The sequence below is a fragment of the Pristiophorus japonicus genome, unplaced genomic scaffold (genome assembly GCF_044704955.1).
Source record: "Pristiophorus japonicus isolate sPriJap1 unplaced genomic scaffold, sPriJap1.hap1 HAP1_SCAFFOLD_717, whole genome shotgun sequence".
Lineage (NCBI taxonomy): Eukaryota > Metazoa > Chordata > Chondrichthyes > Pristiophoridae > Pristiophorus > Pristiophorus japonicus.
This window is the reverse complement of record NW_027254632.1, coordinates 200,025-217,973: the sequence shown is the minus strand read 5'-3', so window position 1 is coordinate 217,973 and position 17,949 is coordinate 200,025. Positions and strand designations below refer to the sequence as shown.

At 44.1% G+C, this 17,949-nt stretch overlaps 2 pseudogenes; one reads left to right on the top strand and one right to left on the bottom strand.

Moving 5' to 3' along the window:
- Positions 1 to 17,949, bottom strand: part of LOC139256379 (zinc finger protein 91-like) — a 73,106-nt pseudogene that overhangs the window by 5,616 nt on the left and 49,541 nt on the right.
- LOC139256381 (zinc finger protein 239-like) lies at positions 8,796 to 12,823 on the top strand (annotated as a pseudogene).

Genomic DNA, 17,949 nt, shown 5'->3' with positions numbered 1-17,949 from the left:
CCGACCCAGTGCTGAATTAACCTGATCTTGGCTAGTATGCAGGAATAGGGACATGATTGGAGCTTGATATCCCTGCGCTGGGGGGCAGGGGTTTGAAAATCAGCCAGGATCGCAGCTCCTTCTCGCTATCCAACGGTCGAATAATTCAAGAGCAGGGAGGTTATGCTTGAACTGTGTAAAACACTAGTTAAGCCACAGCTAGAATACTGCGATCAGTTCTGGTCACCACATTACAGGAAAGATGTGATTGCACTGGAGAGGGTACAGAGGAGATTTAAGCGGACGTTGCCTGGACTGGAGAATTTTAGCTATGAGGAATGATTGGATAGGCTGGGTTTGCTTCCTTTGTAACAAAGGAGGCTGAGAGGAGACTTTTCTGCGGTGTATAAAATTAAGAGGGGCCTCGATAGAGTGAATAGGATGGAGCTATTTCCCTTAGCAGAGGGGTCAACAACCATTCGGCATAGATTTACAGTAATTGGTATGAGGGTTAGAGGGGATTTGCAGGGAAATTTCTTCAACCAGCAGGTGGAGGGGGTCTGGAACTCACTGCCTGAAAGGGTGGTAGAGGCAGAAACCCTCACCACATTTAAAAAATGCTTGGATGTGCACTTGAAGTCCCGTAACCTACAGGGCTACGGACCAAGAGTTGAAAAATGACATTTAGCTGAATAGCTCTTTGTCGGCCTGCGTGGACACGATGTAGCAAAATGAATTCCTTCTATGTTGTAAATTTCTATGATTCTATGACCCTTGAGGGGGTAAGCGTGAATGGACCATTTGCATAGAGCCTGCACGCGGGAGAGACAGTGTTTAGGGTTGGTTGTGAAGCCCCTCACAGCAGAATAGCTCATCAGCAAAACCTTACATCTCAGTGTGGGAGTCATTGTCTCGATAAGGAGATCTTGGAGCATTATTGGAGAACACCGGGAGTTAGTTGAAGGAAGACATTTATTGCTGACTCCTCTGTGACACCAGTCTCTATCTGATCTTTTACAGATATCAGGCTCGATGTCACTCCCGTTTCCTTGTGCCCAGCCCAGGCTCACAGCCAGTAGAGGGTTCCCCCAACATCTGGGGTGAGTTCACCTCAGTCACCAAGTAAGTAAATACCGACACACTCCCCAGGGACTCCCTGTAAAGACCAACACACTCCACAGGAACTCCCTGGAAATACTGACACACTCCCAGGGACTCCCTGTGATACTTACACACTCCCCGGGGACACCCTGCAAAAACTGGCACATTCCCAGGGACCCACTGAAAATACCGACATACCCCTTGGGACCCCGTGTAAACACAGACACTCCCATGGACCCCCTGTTTATACAGACACACTTGTGGGGACCTCCTGTAAAAACTGACACACTCCCCGGGGACCCCTTGTAAACACTGACACACTCCCAGGGAACCCCTGTAAATACAGACACACGATTGGCGGTCCTTGTAAATATGGGCTCACTCACTTGGATCCCCTGTTATTACTGACCCACTCCTGGGTTCTCGCTGTAAACACTGACACACTGCCGGGAACTCCCACTAAAAACCGACACACTCCCGGGGATCCCCTGTAAATACAGACAAACTCCCTGGGACACCCCTTGTAGACACTGATACATTCCTTGGGGATCCCCTGTATTGGTCCAAGTCAGCATGGATTTATGAAAAGGAAATCATGCTTGACAAATCTTCTAGAATTTTTTGAGGATGTAACTAGTAAAGTGGACAAGGGAGAACCAGTGGATGTAGTGTATTTGGACTTTCAAAAGGCTTTTGACAAGTTCCCACACAACAGATTAGTATGCAAAATTAAGGCACATGGTATTGGGGGTAATGTATTGATGTGGATAGAGAACTGGTTGGCAGACAGGAAGCAAAGAGTAGGAATAAATGGGTCCTTTTCAGAATGGCAGACAGTGACTAGTGGGGTGCCACAGGGTTCAGTGCTGGGACCCCAGCTATTTACAATATACATTAAAGATTTAGACAAAGGAATTGAATGTAATATCTCCAGGTTTGCAGATGTCACTAAGCTGGGTGGCACTGCGGGCTTCGAGGAGGATGCTATGAGGCTGCAGGGGGACTTGGACAGGTTAGGTGAATGGGCAAATGCATGGCAGATGCAGTATAACGTAGATTGTGAGGTTATCCACTTTGGTTGCAAAAACAGGAAGGCAGATTATTATCGTAATGGTGACAGATTAGTAAAAGGGGAGGTGCAATGAGATCTGGGTGTCATGGTACATCAATCATTGAAGGTAGGCATGCAGGTGCAGCAGGCAGTAAAGAAGGAAAATGGCATACTGACCTTCATAGCGAGGGGATTTGAGTATAGGAGCTAGGAGGTCTTACTGCAGTTGTACAGGGCCTTGGTGAGACCACACCTTGAGTATTGTGTGCAGTTTTGGTCTCCTAATCTGAGGAAGGACATTCTTGCTATTGAGGGAGTGCAGCGAAGGTTCACCAGACTGATTCCCGGGATGGCAGGACTGACATAGAAGAAAGTCTGGATTGACTAGGCTTATATTCACTGGAATTTAGAAGAATGAGAGGGGATCTCATAGAAACTTATAACATTCTGATGGGATTGGACATGTTAGTTGCAGGAAGAATATTCCCAATGTTGGGGAAGTCCAGAACCAGAGGTCACAGTCTAAGGATAAGGGATAAGCCATTTCGGACCAAGGTGAGGAGAAACTTCTTCACTCAGAGAATTGTGAACCTGTGGAATTCTCTACCACGGAATGTTGTTGAGGCCAGTTCATTAGATATATTCCCTTTCATAAATCCATGCTGACTTGGACCGATCCTGTCACTACTTTCCAAATGCGCTGCTATTACATCTTTAATGATTGATTCCAACAATTTTCCCCGCCACCGATGTCATGCTAACTGGTCTAAAGTTCCCTGTTTTCTCTCCCTCCTTTTTTAAAAAGTGGGGTTACATTAGCTACCCTCCAATCCATTGGAACTGCTCCAGAGTCTATAGAATGTTGAAAATGACCACCAATGCATCCACTATTTCTAGGGCCACTTCTTTAAATACTCTGGGATGCAGACTATCAGGCCCTGGGGATTTATCAGTCTGACGCACTCTCGGGGATCCCCTGTAAATATTGACACACTTTCGGGGACCACCTTTTAATACTGACATACTCCCAGGGATCCAATCATTTGACAGCGAGCATTCCTTACCGGAAAAACATCGACTTTTCCTGATCAGGTGATCTAGCCATTCCTCCAAGATCAATAAGCTTCTTGAAACGTTCAGGTTAAGCATTTGATGATTTATTGAGCGTACAGATCATGCAGTAGCTCTTCAAAATACACTCAAAAAATGGGGCTTACAAACACACCCAATGGTCAGGAGCTCAAAGGCATTACAGTTCTGGGCTCAGTATTCAGACCCTACAAACCCTTGTAATCCAAATCCTCGTTCTCATCTGCCACTTTCTAAGCTGCAGGTTTCCTTGTCCAAATGTCCATCACTGGAAGCTACAACTGTCCTGACCATGTTGTGCTCACCTCTGCAGGTCTCCACCTTTGGCTTTCCACTTCCTCCGGAATAAAACTCCATATCAGGAGAATCTCACTGGACCCGCCCCTTACCAACTTTGGTTAATAAAGCTGGTGCCCTTACTTATTTACACTGGGCTCATGAGCTCGGTATAACTCCTTTACATCATCGTCTTATCCAACTAATTCTTCCCACTCTAGAGAAACCCTAATTAAAATGATGATATCTACCCAGAGGTTCTCCTTTTGCCAGGACTATCTGTTGCCCTTGCACCCATTATCAGCGCTGATAGCTCCCTGAAGCTCAGAAGCCTCTGCACAATGGTAGGTCTTTCCTGATATTCCCTCATTGAGCAGGAGGTCACCTCATGTTGAAACAGGCCAGAGCTAGATGGTCAGTCTCAGTTCAGCAATCCAGTGGTCACTACTTAAAAATGTGATGGTATTTCCCACAACAAATGCTCAAAGCTCCCACGCCCTTGCAGTGTGAAGAGGAATCAATCGCGATACAAGAATAGCACACGTCTAGTTGGAGATTAACCCTTTGCTGAGCGTTTTCTTGGGTTAAACAAGGCGACGGTCAGGCAGAGCCAGAATTGTGCGAGACTGTCACACACATGGAGACGGGATCACGGGCACTGGCTGACACGCTCGGTCACTTTCATTCTGGCGGAGAGCCCACATCCGAGCAGTCAACATCCTCCGGTTTCAAATCAAACTCCTTGTTCGAACATTGTCCCTGAAACATCTTCTTCAGCTGCATCGCAGACAGGATAAAGGATGAGTGTTGGAGCAAGGATGGGAGAGAGCGAGACATAGAGAGAGCGAGACAGAGAGGAAACGAGACAGAGAGAGCGAGACAGAGAGACAGACAGACAGACAGAGAGAGAGAGCGAGACAGACAGAGAGAGAGAGAGGGAGACAGACAGAGAGAGAGAGCGAGACAGAGAGAGCAAGACAGAGAAAGAGAGAGAGAGAGAGTGAGAGAGAGAGTGAGACAGAGAGAGCGAGACAAAGAGACAGAGAGAGAGAGACAGAGACAATGTGAGAGAGACAGGCAGTCAATGAGAGACGGAGACAATGAGAGAGAGAGTGAGTCAATGAGAAAGGGAGAAAGACAGAGATATAATCAGTGACTAAAGGCTAACAAGTCCCTTGGACCTGATGCCTTACATGCTAGGGTCTTTAGAGAAGTGGCTGCAGAGATAGTGGATGTATTGGTTGTAATCTACCAAAATTCCATGGATTCTGCCGCAGTCCCAGCAGATTGGAAAACTGCAAATGTAACGCCTCTATTTAAAAAAGGAGGCAGAAAAAAAGCAGGAAACTATAGACCAGTTAGCCTAACATCCGTCGTTGGGAAAATGCTGGAGTCCATTATTAAGGAAGCAGTAGCGGGACATTTGGAAAAGTATAATTCAATCAAGCAGAGTCAGCATGGTTTTATGAAAGGGAAATCATGTTTGATAAATTTGCTGGAGTTCTTTGAGGATGTAACGAGCAGGGTGGATAAGGGGAAACCAGTGGATGTGATGTATTTGGATTTCCAGAAGGCATTCGATAAGGTGCCACATAAAAGTTTACTGCACAAGAAAAAAGCTCACAGGGTTGGGGGTAATATATTCGCATTGATAGACGATTGGTTAACTATCAGAAAACAGAATCGGGATAAATGGGTCATTTTCTGGTTGGCAAGCAGTGACAAGTGGGGTGCCGCAGGGATCGGTGCTGAGTCCTCAACTATTTACAATCTATATTAATAACTTTGATGAAGGGACCGAGTATAATGTAGCCAAGTTTGCTGATGATAAAAAGATGGGTGGGAAAGCAAATTGTGAGGAGGACACAAAAAATTTGTAAAGGGATATAGACAGGCTAAGTGATTGGGCAAAAATTTGGCAGATGGAGTATAACATGAGAACATGTGAGGTTATCCACTTTGGCAGAAATAATAGAAAAGCAAATTATAATTTAAATGGAGAAAATTGCAAAGTGCTGCAGTACAGAGAGACCTGGGGGTCCTTGTGCATGAAACACAAAACGTTAGTTTGATGGTACAGCAAGTAATCAGGGAGGCAAATGGAATGTTGGCCTTTATTGCAAGGGAATAAAAGCAGAGAAGTCCTGCTACAACTGTACAGGGTATTGGTGAGGCCACACCTGGAGTATTGCGTACAGTTTTGGCCTCCGTATTTAAGGAAGGATATACTTGCATTGGAAGCTGTTCAGAGAAGGTTCACTAGGTTGATTCCGGAGATGAAGGTTTGACTTATCAGGATAGGTTGAGTAGGTTGAGACTATACACATTGGAGTTCAGAAGAATGAGAAGTGATCTTATTGAAACATAAGATAATGAGGGGGCTCGACAAGGTGGGTGCAGAGAGGATCTTCCCACATAAGGGAAACTAAAACTAGGGGACATAGTCTTAGAATAAGGGGCTGCCCATTTAAATCTGAGATGAGGAGAAATTTTTTCTCTCAGAGGGTTGTAAATCTGTGGAATTCTCTGCCCCAGAGAGCTGTGGAGGCTGGGCCATTGAATAAATTTAAGGTGGAGATTGACAGATATTATAGCGATAAGGGAAGAAAGGGATATGGGGAGCGGGCAGGGAAGTGGAGCTGAGTCCATGATCAGATCAGCCATGATCTTATTAAATGGTGGAGCAGGCTCGAGGGGCCAAGTAGCCTACTCTTGCTCCTATTTCTTGTGTTTCTTGTACCTGGTTCGAGGGGCTAAAGGCATCATCCTGTCCCTATCAAACAGGGTCAATAGGCTGAATGAGCTACTGCTGATCTCATGTTACAAGCTCGATGGGCTGAATGGTCTTGGTTTCTTCCTGTGTGGCACATGGGAGTGGCTGAATGGCTGACTCCTGTTCCCATAACACTGCTTCGAGGAGCTGATTGGCGTGCTCCTCTTCCTATGTGTCAGGCTCAGGGGATGCATGGCTTTCTCCTGTTTTTTTATTTGTTCACGGGATGTGGGCGTCGCTGGCAAGGTCAGCATTTATTGCCGATCACTAATTGCCCTTGAGAAGATGGTGGTGAGCCACCTTCTTGAACCGCAGCAGTCTGTGTGGTGATTGTACTCCCACAGTGCTGTTAGGGAGGGAGTTCCAGGATTTTGACCCAGCAACAATGAAGGAATGGCGATATGCTTCCAAATCAGGATGGTGTGTGACTTGGAGGGGAACATGGAGCTGTGCTCAGGCATTCTTTGCGTATCGATGTTTTAACCAATTTCTTATCAAAAGTTAATTGGGCCAGTGTCTATATATGGTCTTCAACAAAATCACCTTGTTTAATTGGTTCTCGTGGTCAAAATACCATTGGCATTCAAAACCAGAGCTAGCATGTGGCCACTCCTGTCTCCAGTAATTTCCCCATCAATGCCTGCTTGTCCATGTTATCTTGTTTATAAATTCATTCATCTCCTCAGAACCTGTCTTATTTATGCTCCTGTATTCAAACTGTTAGCTTTGATGAAGCTGACTCCAATTAATACTTTGTTATTATAATAATGTGACCTTGGCTCTCAGCTTGTGTTAGTTTGTTATTTGAACCTAGTTAAAACTGAGTTCTGCATACATTCAAGAAGCGCCTAACATTCCAATGCCCACAGATAATCATGGGTAAGATTAATTTGGTCAATGACTAAAAATTTAATATTTATTTATGAATCTCTAATACCAATGTTTTGTACAATTCCAAGGTCCCTTTGTTCCTCGACACTTCTCAGTATCCTACCATTTGATGTATATTCCCTTTCCTTGTTAGCCCTCCCCAAATGCGTTACCTCACACTTCTCTGGATTAAATTCCATTTGCCACTGTTCTGCCCACCTGCCCAGTTGATTGATATCTTCTTGCTGTCCACAGCTTTCTTCTTCATTATCAACCACACAGCCGATTTTAGTGTCATCTGCAAACTTCTTAATCATACCCCCTATATTCAAGTCTAGATCATTGATGAAGATCACAAAAAGCAAGGATCCTAGTACTGAGCCCTGCAGAACCCCACTAGAAACATCCTTCCAGTCGCAAAAACATCCATCAACCATTACCCTTTGCTCCCTGCCTCTGAGCCAATTTTGGATCCAATTTGCCACTTTGCCCTGGATTCCATGGGCTTTTACTGTTGTGACCAGTCTGCCATGTGGGACCTTTTTAAAAGCTTTGCTAAAATCCATATACACTATATCATACGCTTTACCTTCATCGGCACTCCTGGTGACCTCCTCAAAAAATTCAATCAAGCTAGTCAGACACGACTTCCCCTTAACAAATCCATGCTGACTGTCCTTGATTAATCCGTGTCTTTCTAAGTGAAGATTTATCCCGTCCCTCAGGATTTTGCTGGGTTAAAAACCCCGCCATTGAAAGACCACATTAGTGAATTGAACAGGATTTACTGTGATTGCACTGAGCACTGAACCATGTTCATTCTGGCAGTTATGGTTTGTTTCTACTGATCTTAATAACCCCAATAACTGGACTGGTGATTAATATTCTGTATAAATGTTGAATGTGTTCCAAATACATAGTGCGTTTAATATTTGATTTCTCCATGATAAGAGGAGACTAATTGATGTTCTGTTACCAACTGTTACATTTTGGGCCTTTTCTTACTCTAGATTATTTCAGTTCTCCTCTCGTTCGCCTTCAACCATATCAAATCCCAAGCCTGTTCTGTTTGAGAACACGGCTTGTAGGAGACATAGTCTGAACTGTTATGTCTCACTTTACACTCATCTGAAATTACTTTGAACTACCCCTTTATAGTACCTTCTTGTATCAGATTTGAAATCTGTTATTATCTGTATCATTTAACACTTTTTGTATCCGGATTTGTAAAAGTTCTCCACACATATTGCATGTAATTGCCTTTGAAATGTATGATATTTGTCATTCTCATTACTAATTTTGATGGTTTCGTTGGTTTAATCTCTTGTTACTAACATACATTGCACTATTTCTTTAAACATGATAATTGGTTCAAACATTTCCTTTATCAGGTCTTTGGCTCAATTGAGCCCTGTCAATAATCTTTGGTTGGGGATAGGATTAGTGTTTAGTGGCTGGGGTTAAGGATGGGTTTTGAGGCTGGTGTCAGAAGCTGGGGTTCGGGTTACAATGTTAGGCTTATGAGATAGTGATTAGAATTACAAACCACTATTAACAACGCCCGTGTCACTAGATGCCTCCTTTTTCATTTGTTGTTTTTTAACCTCATACAGGTAAAGCGCAAAACAACCTTATGAATTGTTCATTCAAGGAATCTTCGTTCTGGCCTGAGTCCGATCTGCTGCCTTTTTTCACACCTCTACATTTCCCACAGAAAAGACATCAGGGACAGGAGGGGAAATAATGTTTTATAGAATCCAGAATTGTCTGTTCTGAATTTCTATCCTGTATTTAAAGTAACAACTTTTGTAACCACCATTTCCAGGGTATTAGAAGGGGAGGATCTGCAGCAGAGAAGCTCAAAACAAACATTACGTCAAAATTTGACAGATTCAACCTGAAGAATCAATAGTGTAAATGTGGGGACTGGATCCGGATTCAGTTGCCCGTCTGAGGTGATAACACATCAGGGAGAGGCCGTTTATCAGCTGAGTGTGGAAAGAGATTCACTCGCTCATCTCACCAAATGACACTCTGGCATGTTCATAATGGGCAGAATCCATTCACTGCTCTGTACGTGGAAAACGATGAAATCGACTACACCCATTTACTGACACACCAACAGAGTCACACCGGGAAGAGACCGTTTAGATATTTCACATGTGGAAAGGTAGTCACTCCGTTGTCCCAACTGTTTACACTCCAGATTATCCACATTGAGAACATTTGCTTTAAATGTGAGAAAAACTTTCAAAGTTCAAAGCAGCTGATGCACGATCACCGCACTGATACTGGAGAGAAGCTGTTTCAATACCCACTGTATGGAAATAAATTCACCCCACCTGCTGAGACGCTAGTGGCTGTAGGGGTTATTAATCACATCCAGAACTGACCCGTGGCAGAGTGCCCGTTCATTTGGGGTTTTTTGTGTATGATTTATTAATTTTCACTCAATCAGATCACAGAAAATCAATCCCCATTCACTAACTGGGGTTTTCAATGGCGGGACTGTGACCCAGCATAGCCCGCGGGGGAGAATGTACCCTATTCGCACTGCACAGGCACAGGACCAGGTGGTTTTTGGAGCATGCACAGTGTCACTTTGATCAGAGCCGGACGAAGAATGGAAACGGGAAGAGCCGGAGACGCAGGTGAGTAGCTCACACGGCGGGTATGCTTCATGAAGACCTGGTATAGGCCGCAAACCCTGACGAAGAACTTCCAGGTCCCGCGTTAGCAGCTCCGGGGATTTATTCCTGGTGACAGGCCCAGGCTGACGGCCGCCAGCTTTGTAAAGCACAGCGGAAGGTTTCTGCACCACCATCGTGATGCACTGAGTAGCAGAGCGCATATGCGGCCATGTTTGTACAGGGACCATTAGTAGGCAGGGCTTCAGCGTCCCAGTGAATGTGGAACTGAACCGAGCCACCGTTCGGGGAGGAAAGAGAAGGAAACCAGTGAGTATAGAACTGAAATTCACTGCCACTTCTCTTCCAGTTACTTCACTGCCACTTCTCTTCTAGTTGCTTAGTGTAATTTCAGGGGTGGACAGTGAGGGGAACCAGTGAGTGTAGAACTGAACCCAGCCAGAGTCAGCATCTTCAGGGGTGGAGAGTTAGGGGAACCAGTGATTGTAGAACTGAACCCAGCCAGAGTCAATACCTTCACGGGAGGAGAGGGAGGGGATTCAGTTAGTGCAGAATTGAACCCAGCCAAGGTCAGCATCTCCGGGGGTGGGGGGGACCAGTGAATGTGGAAATGAACCCAGCCAGAGTCAGCACCTTCACGGGAGGAGAGGGAAACCAGTGAGTGCAGAATTGAACCCAGCCAGAGTAAGCATTTCCAGGGGAGAGAGGGAGGGGAACCAATGAGTGTAGAACTGCACCCAGCCAGAGTCAGCAATTTCAGGGGTGGACAGTGAGGGGAACCAGTGAGTGTAGAACGGAACCCAGCCAGAGTCAGCATCTTCAGGGGTGGAGAGTTAGGGGAACCAGTGATTGTAGCACTGAACCCAACCAGACTTGGTGCAGGATAAACAGTCTTGAGCTGTGCGATGTGTTTGGATTTCAGCACAGGGCGGAGGGACAATGTGTGGGATGGTGATTTACAGGTTTAGAGAAACAGGAAAGAATGATACATAGAAATTAGAATGGTCTGTTCTGAATTTCTGTCCTTTACTTACAGTGATGAGTTTTGTCATCTCCTTTTACAAGGTATTAGAAGGGAAGATTTACAGACGGGAAACTCAAACAAAACATCACGTCAAGATCTGACAGATTCTCTCGATTCCTCAGGACCTGAATTTCATCGGCCTTTGACTGTGGAAGGAGAATTGTTTGTTCTGTCTGTGGGAAAAGATTTCAAACATCATTGTGACTGGAAAAGCATTGCTACGCACATGCCCGACTGAGAGTGTTCCAGTGCACTGACTGAAAAGAGCTTTAACCAGTTACACAGCCTGAAAAACATCACACCATTCACAGCGGGGAGAAACCATACATGTGTTCTGTGTGTGGACGAGGCTTCAACTGATCGTCCAACCTGGAGGGACACAAGGACACCCGCACCATGGAGAATCCGTGGAAATGTGAGGACTGTGGGAAAGGATTCAATTACCCATCTGAACTGGAAATTCATCAGCGCATTCACACTGGGGAGTGGCCGTTCACCTGCTCTGAGTGTGGGAAGGGATTCACTTGTTCATCCAACCTGCTGATACACGAGTGAGTTCACACTGGGAAGAGGCCATTCACCTGTGCTGAGTGTGGGAAGGGATTCACTTGTTCATCCACCCTGTTGACACACCAGCGAGTTCACACTGGAGAGAGGCCATTCACCTGCTCTGAGTGTGGGAAGGAATTCACTAAATCATCCAATCTGCTGATACACCAGCGAGTTCACACTGGGGAGAGGCCGTTCACCTGCTTTGAGTGTGGGAAGGGATTCATTTCTTCATCCCACCTTCTAAATCACCAGCGAGTTCACACTGGGGAGAGACCGTTCACTTGCTGAGTGTGGGAAGGGATTCACTCAGTCATCTGACCTGCGGAAATACCAGCGAGTGCACACTGGGGAGAGGCCGTTCATATGCTCCGTGTGTGAGAAGGGATTCACTCAATCATCCCACCTGCTGAAACATCAGTGAGTTCACACCGGGAGAGGCTGTTCACCTGCTCTGAGTGTGGGAAGTTATTCACTCAGTTATCCAACCTGCTGATTCACCAGTGAATTCAGACTGGGGAGAAGTTATTTACCTGCTCTAAGTGTGGAAAGGGATTTGCTCAGTCACCCTACCTGCTGAGACACCAACAAGTTCACAAGTGATTGCAAGGGTTACATTCTGCTGTTATTGCTGCTGTTAATCTCATCCCGACTGAATCATCTTCATTCTGACAGTGGATTTTGTTTCTGCTGATATTAATAACCCCTGTAACTGGGCTGGAGTTTAATATTTTGATATTTCAAATAACAGTCTGTTGATATTTGATGTCTCCATGATGAGAGGAGACAAATTGTTGTCCTGTTACTGACTGCTCCATTTTGGGGCCTTTTCTCCTTCCTAACTAGATTATTTCAGTTCTCATACCTTTGGTTACTCTTATGGACAAGTTCCAGCTCCCCATACCTTCCAGTGTGCCGCTCCTAGCCTTGGTATCCAGGGAAGGTCTCAGTAACAAGCCTAGGATCACAAAACCCAGTCCTATCTGCACAGGAGAAAGTCTGTTATCTAACTCCTCGAATAGGCAAAATAGAGAATGATCCCAACTCTAAGAACATCTAGAATCTGTTGTAAATATCTTCCAAATCCTTACTGGTACAATCTGTCAATTGAAGTGAATGGAAGATGAGAGCGGTGAGGGAACTTGGATTTTTTCATCATAGAATGTTTAGATTCAAAATATTACATTAGGATAAGAAAAGACTAAAGACCAGTGGTTTGTGCTTGCCACAGGAAGGCCACAGTGTTTTTATGTGCTTCTAACGTTGTTGATGTATGTTGAAGAAAATGTAGACTTGTGTCTCTGGACTATGCCGTATCCAGAGACTACCATATTGGGCAATGCCCAATTATTGGGATAAATTATTATAAAATTGAATTGTTATAGAATGGAAAAGTAGTGAAGTTATGCTAAGCTTACATCAAACCTTGGTTAGAACACAGAGGGTGCAAAGAAGATTTACAAGTATGATAGTGTATACCTATCAGGAAAGGATAGGCAAGCTGGGCTGGGTCTCTTTTCTCTTGAAAAAAGAAGGCTGAGTGGTGACCTAATAGAGGGCTTTAACATTATGAATGATTTTGATAGACTAAATACAGAGAGAGTGTTTCCACTTATGGGAAAGAGCATAATTAGAGGCCATAAATATAAGATAATCACCAAGAAATCAAATAGGGAATTCAGAAGAAACTTCTTTACCCAGAGAGTAGTGAGAATGTGGAATTCACTACCACAGGGAGTGGTTGAAGCAAATAGTATAGATGCATTTAAGGGGAGGCTAGACAAGCATATGAGGGAACAGGGAATAGAGGATTGTGCTGATAGAGTTAGATGAGGAAAGACAGGAGGAGGCTCGAGTGGAGTGTAAATGCCGGCATGAACTGGTTGGGCCGAATGGTATGTTTCTGTGCCGTATATCCTACGTAATCCTAAAGTAAAATACTGCAGATGCTGAAATCTGGAATAAAAACAAAATGCTGGCTATCTCAGCAGGTCAGGCAGCATCTGTGGAGAGAAAGCAGAGTCTCGGGTCGATGACCCTTCATCAGAACTGGAGAGTGTTTGGAAAGAACAGTTTCTTAACAAGCGCTGAAAGGAGGAGGGGAAGAAAGAAAAAAGGGAAGGTCTGTGATAGGTTGGAAGACAGGAGAGATTAGAGAAACAGAATGGATGATGGCCCAAATTCAAATGGCAATGCCAGGAGTTAGAAAAACATGAGTCAAGATAGGGTGTGAATGGCAGGATAATGACCAACTACCATTAGAGACAAGGAGAAAAAAAGAAACAGGCTGAGGGGGGGCGGGGGGGGGGGGGGGCGGGTGCGCGTAAAGAGAGCCAAAGGTTGGCTCTGAAATTTTTGAACTCGATGTTGAGTCCCGAAGGCTGTGAAGTGCCTAAACGAAAGATGAGGTGCTGTTCCTCGAGTTTGCATTGAGCTTCATTGGAACAGTGTAGGAACCGAGTATGGAGAGGTCAGAGTGGGAATGGAGTGGAGAATTAAAGTAACAGGCGACCGGAAGCTCGGTCACACTTGCGGACTGAACAGAGGTGCTCCGCAAAGCAGTCACCCAATCTACGCTGTAGAGGAGACCACATCGTGAGCAGTGAATACAGTATACTAAATTGAAAGAAGTACAAGTAAATCGCTGTTTCACCTGGAAGGAGTGTTTGGGACCCTGGATAGTGGAAAAGGAGGAGATAAAAGGGCAGGTGTTGCATCTCCTATGGTTGCATTGAAAGGTGCCGTGGGAAGGGGAGGGGTGCTAGAGGTGACTGTGGAATGGACCAGGGTGTCGCGGGGGAATGGTCCCTTTGGAATGCTGAGAGGGGAGGGGAGGGGAAGATGTGATTGGTGGTAGGACCTATCACAGACCTTCCCTTTTGTTCTTTCCCTCCCTCCCCCTTTCAGTGCTTGTTAAGAATCTGTTCTTTCCGAACACTCTCCAGGTCTGACGAAGAGTCATCGACCCGAAACGTTAACTCTGCTTCCTCTCCTATGTAATCCTATTTTTCAAGACACATTGGTCGAAGGGGAAGATAAATAGCTTGCATCCAAATGTAATTGTTACTTTTGTCTTCTTTGTAAAATCACAAAGTCTGGGCATAATTTTTTGTAAAATTAAAATTGATGATATAAATTGATAAGAGTTGCTGGTCAAGCACATGGGAAGGGAAATTTAGCTGAAATTTAAGGGGATAATCAAGTTTTATTTTTGAAAAGGTCCAGTCTATGTGGTTCCGTCCAAACTATGTATTCAGGAAGAAGTTTTGGAGGGGAAGGTTGTTGTGTTAAAGGTAACTAACATCCTTCATCTTGCAGACTGACGTGCTCTCTAGCATATTTTGGGGAATGAAAGGTCCAAGAAGAGGTTCGTTTAAATAAAATTAAATAAACAAAATGGGTTGAAACTTGGAGCAAGTGGGAATGTTTGATCTATATTTTAAGATATTATGATAATATTGTATTAGACAGTAAAGTTCCTCTGGGGCCCAGTGAACACTCCATAAAATTGAATGAGAGGACATGAGTGAGGATATAAGATGAAACCAGGAAAATTACACCATCAAATGGGAATTTTTTTAAATCATTGATATTTGGTGAATTGGCATAAATCACCTGGGTGCAATCTAATGTTAATGTAAATTCTTGTGAAAGTCAGAGAAGTGTAGTAAATTGATAAGCTTTCTCTTGGGGTGTTTGTCTCATTGCCTATACTGAACAATAAGGAAACTGAATTTGATAGCTTGGCCATTACCCGAGACATCGGGACCATGCAAAGGGAGATGAGCAAAGATCTGCAGACACCCTACGATCTTTTGATAAGATCACCTGAAAGCCCGAGAATGGCTTGGATCAGATGTTATGGCATGATATTAAGATACTCGTGTGTGTGTGTGTGTGTGTGAACAAACGAGTCTCAGACGTGCTCAGTTATCGACAACAGTACAACATGAAATGGCTACTGTGTCTCAGGTGAGACAGATTTTTAAACCATCAAGGCTATGACACATTCTCCAGAGAGAAACCAACTTTGAAATAATCAGGATAGAGTTAAACACATTGCTACCTGCCAGAGGCATTAATATTAAAAGTAAAGAGCATGCTGATCAAATTAGGATTTCCTTACAGCGAGAATGGTCATCAGTTTCAAGGCCTCCACTAAGTACTGAACAAAGAAAGCTTGTAGGGAGGCCAAAAACAAAAAATATCAGTCTGTCTTTGTCTGGACAAAGTGGCCATGGCTGTATAAAAATCAGCTACATGCTGAAGGTGGGAGACAAGGAGGCCATACCTAACAGGTTCCATATCAAAGCATGGATCCAAGTGAGTGGTGTATTTGGACTTCCACAAGGCATTTGTTAAGGCGCCACATAAAAGGTTATTGCACAAGATAAAAGTTCATGGGGTTGGGGGTAATATATTAGCATGGATAGAGGATTGGTTAACTAACAGAAAACAGAGAGTTAGGATAAATAGTTCATTCTCGGGTTGGCAAACAGTGACTAGTGGGATACCGCAGGGATCAGTTCTGGGACACCAACTATTTACAATCTATATTAACGACCTGGATGAAGGGACCGAGTGTAATGTAACCAAGGTTTATGGTGATACAAAGATGGGAGGAAAAGCAATGTGTGAAGAGGATACAAACAATCTGCAAAAGGACATAGATAGGCTAAGTGAGTGGGCAAAAGTTTGGCAGATGGGGTATAATGTTGGAAAGCGTGAGGTCATGTACTTTGGAAGAAAAAAAATCAAAGAGCAAGTTATTATTTAAATGGAGAAAAATTGCAAAGTGCTGCAGTACAGCGGGACCTGGGGGTGCTTGTGCATGAAACACAAAAGGTTAGTATGCAGGTACAGCAAGTGATCAGGAAGGCCAATGGAATCTTGGCCTTTATTGCAAAGGGGATGGAGTATCAAAGTAGGGAAGTCTTGCTACAGTTGTACAGGGTATAGGTGAGGCCACACCTGGAATACTGCATGCAGTTTTGGTTTCCATATTTACAAAAGGATATACTTGCTTTGAAGGCAGTTCAGAGAAGGTTCACAAGGTTGATTTCGGAGATGAGGGGGTTGACTTATGAGGAAAGGTTGAGTAGGTTGGTCCTCTACTCATTGGAATTCAGAAGAATGAGAGGTGATCTTATTGAAACATATAAGATTATGAGGGGGCTTGACAAGGTGGATGCAGAGAGGATGTTTCCACTGATAGGGAAGAATAGAACTAGAGGGCATAATCTTAGAATAAGGGGCCACCCATTTAAAACTGTGCTGAGGAAGAATTTCTTCTCTCAGAGGGTTGTAAAATAATATGGTAGAATTCTTTATTAAGTTGGAGAGTGACACAGTTAATTCAGAGACTAGGGTCTTGAACTTAAAGAAAGGTAGCTTTGATGGTATGAGACGTGAATTGGCTAGGATAGACTGGCGAATGATACTCAAAGAGTTGAAGGTGGATAGGCAATGGAAGACATTTTAGATCACATGGATGAACTTCAACAATTGTACATTCCTGTCTGGCATAAAAATAAAACGGGGAAGGTGGCTCAACCGTGGCTAACCAGGGAAATTAGGGATAGTGCTAAATCCAAGGAAGAGGCATATAAATTGGCCAGAAAAAGCAGCAAACCTGGGGACTGGGAGAAATTTAGAATTCAGCAGAGGAGGACAAAGATTTAATTAGAAGGGGGAAGATAGAGTATGAGAGTAAGCGTGCAGGGAACATAAAAACTGACTGCAAAAGCTTCTAAAAATATGTAGAGAAAAAGATTAGTGAAGGCAAATGTACGTCCTTTGCAGTCAGAATCAGGGGAATTTATAATGGGGAACAAAGAAATGGCAGACCAATTGAACAAATACTTTGGTTCTGTCTTCACTAAGGAAGACACAAATAACCTTCCAGAAATACTAGGGGACCGAGGGTCTAGCGAGAAGGAGGAACTGAAGGAAATCCTTAATAGTCAGGAAATTGTGTTGGGGAAATTGATGGGGTTGAAGGCCGATAAATCCCCAGGGGCTGATAGTCTGTATCCCAGAGTACTGAAGGAAGTGGCCCTAGAAATAGTGGATGAAATAGTGGTCATTTTCCAACATTCTATAGACTCTGGATCAGTTCCTATGGATTGGAGGGTAGCTAATGTAACCCCACTCCCAAAGGAGGGAGAGAGAAAACAGGGAATTATAAACCAGTTAGCCTGACATTAGTAGTAGGGAAAATGTGGAATCAATTATTAAAGATGTAATGCAGCACATTTGGAAAGCAGTGACAGAATCAGTCCAAGTCAGCAAGGATTTATGAAAGGGAACTCATGCTTGACAAATTTTCTAAAATTTTTTGATGATATAACTAGTAGAGTGGACAAGGGAGAACCAGTGGATGTGGTGTATTTGGACTTTCAAAAGGCTTTTGACAAGGTACCACACAAGAGATTAGTGTGCAAAATTAAAGCACATGGTATTGGGGGTAATGTATTGATGTGGATAGAGAACTGATTGGCAGACAAGAAGCAAAGTGTAGGAATAAACGGGTCCTTTTCAGAATGGCAGGCAGTGACTAGTAGGGTACCACAAGGTTCCGTGCTGGGAT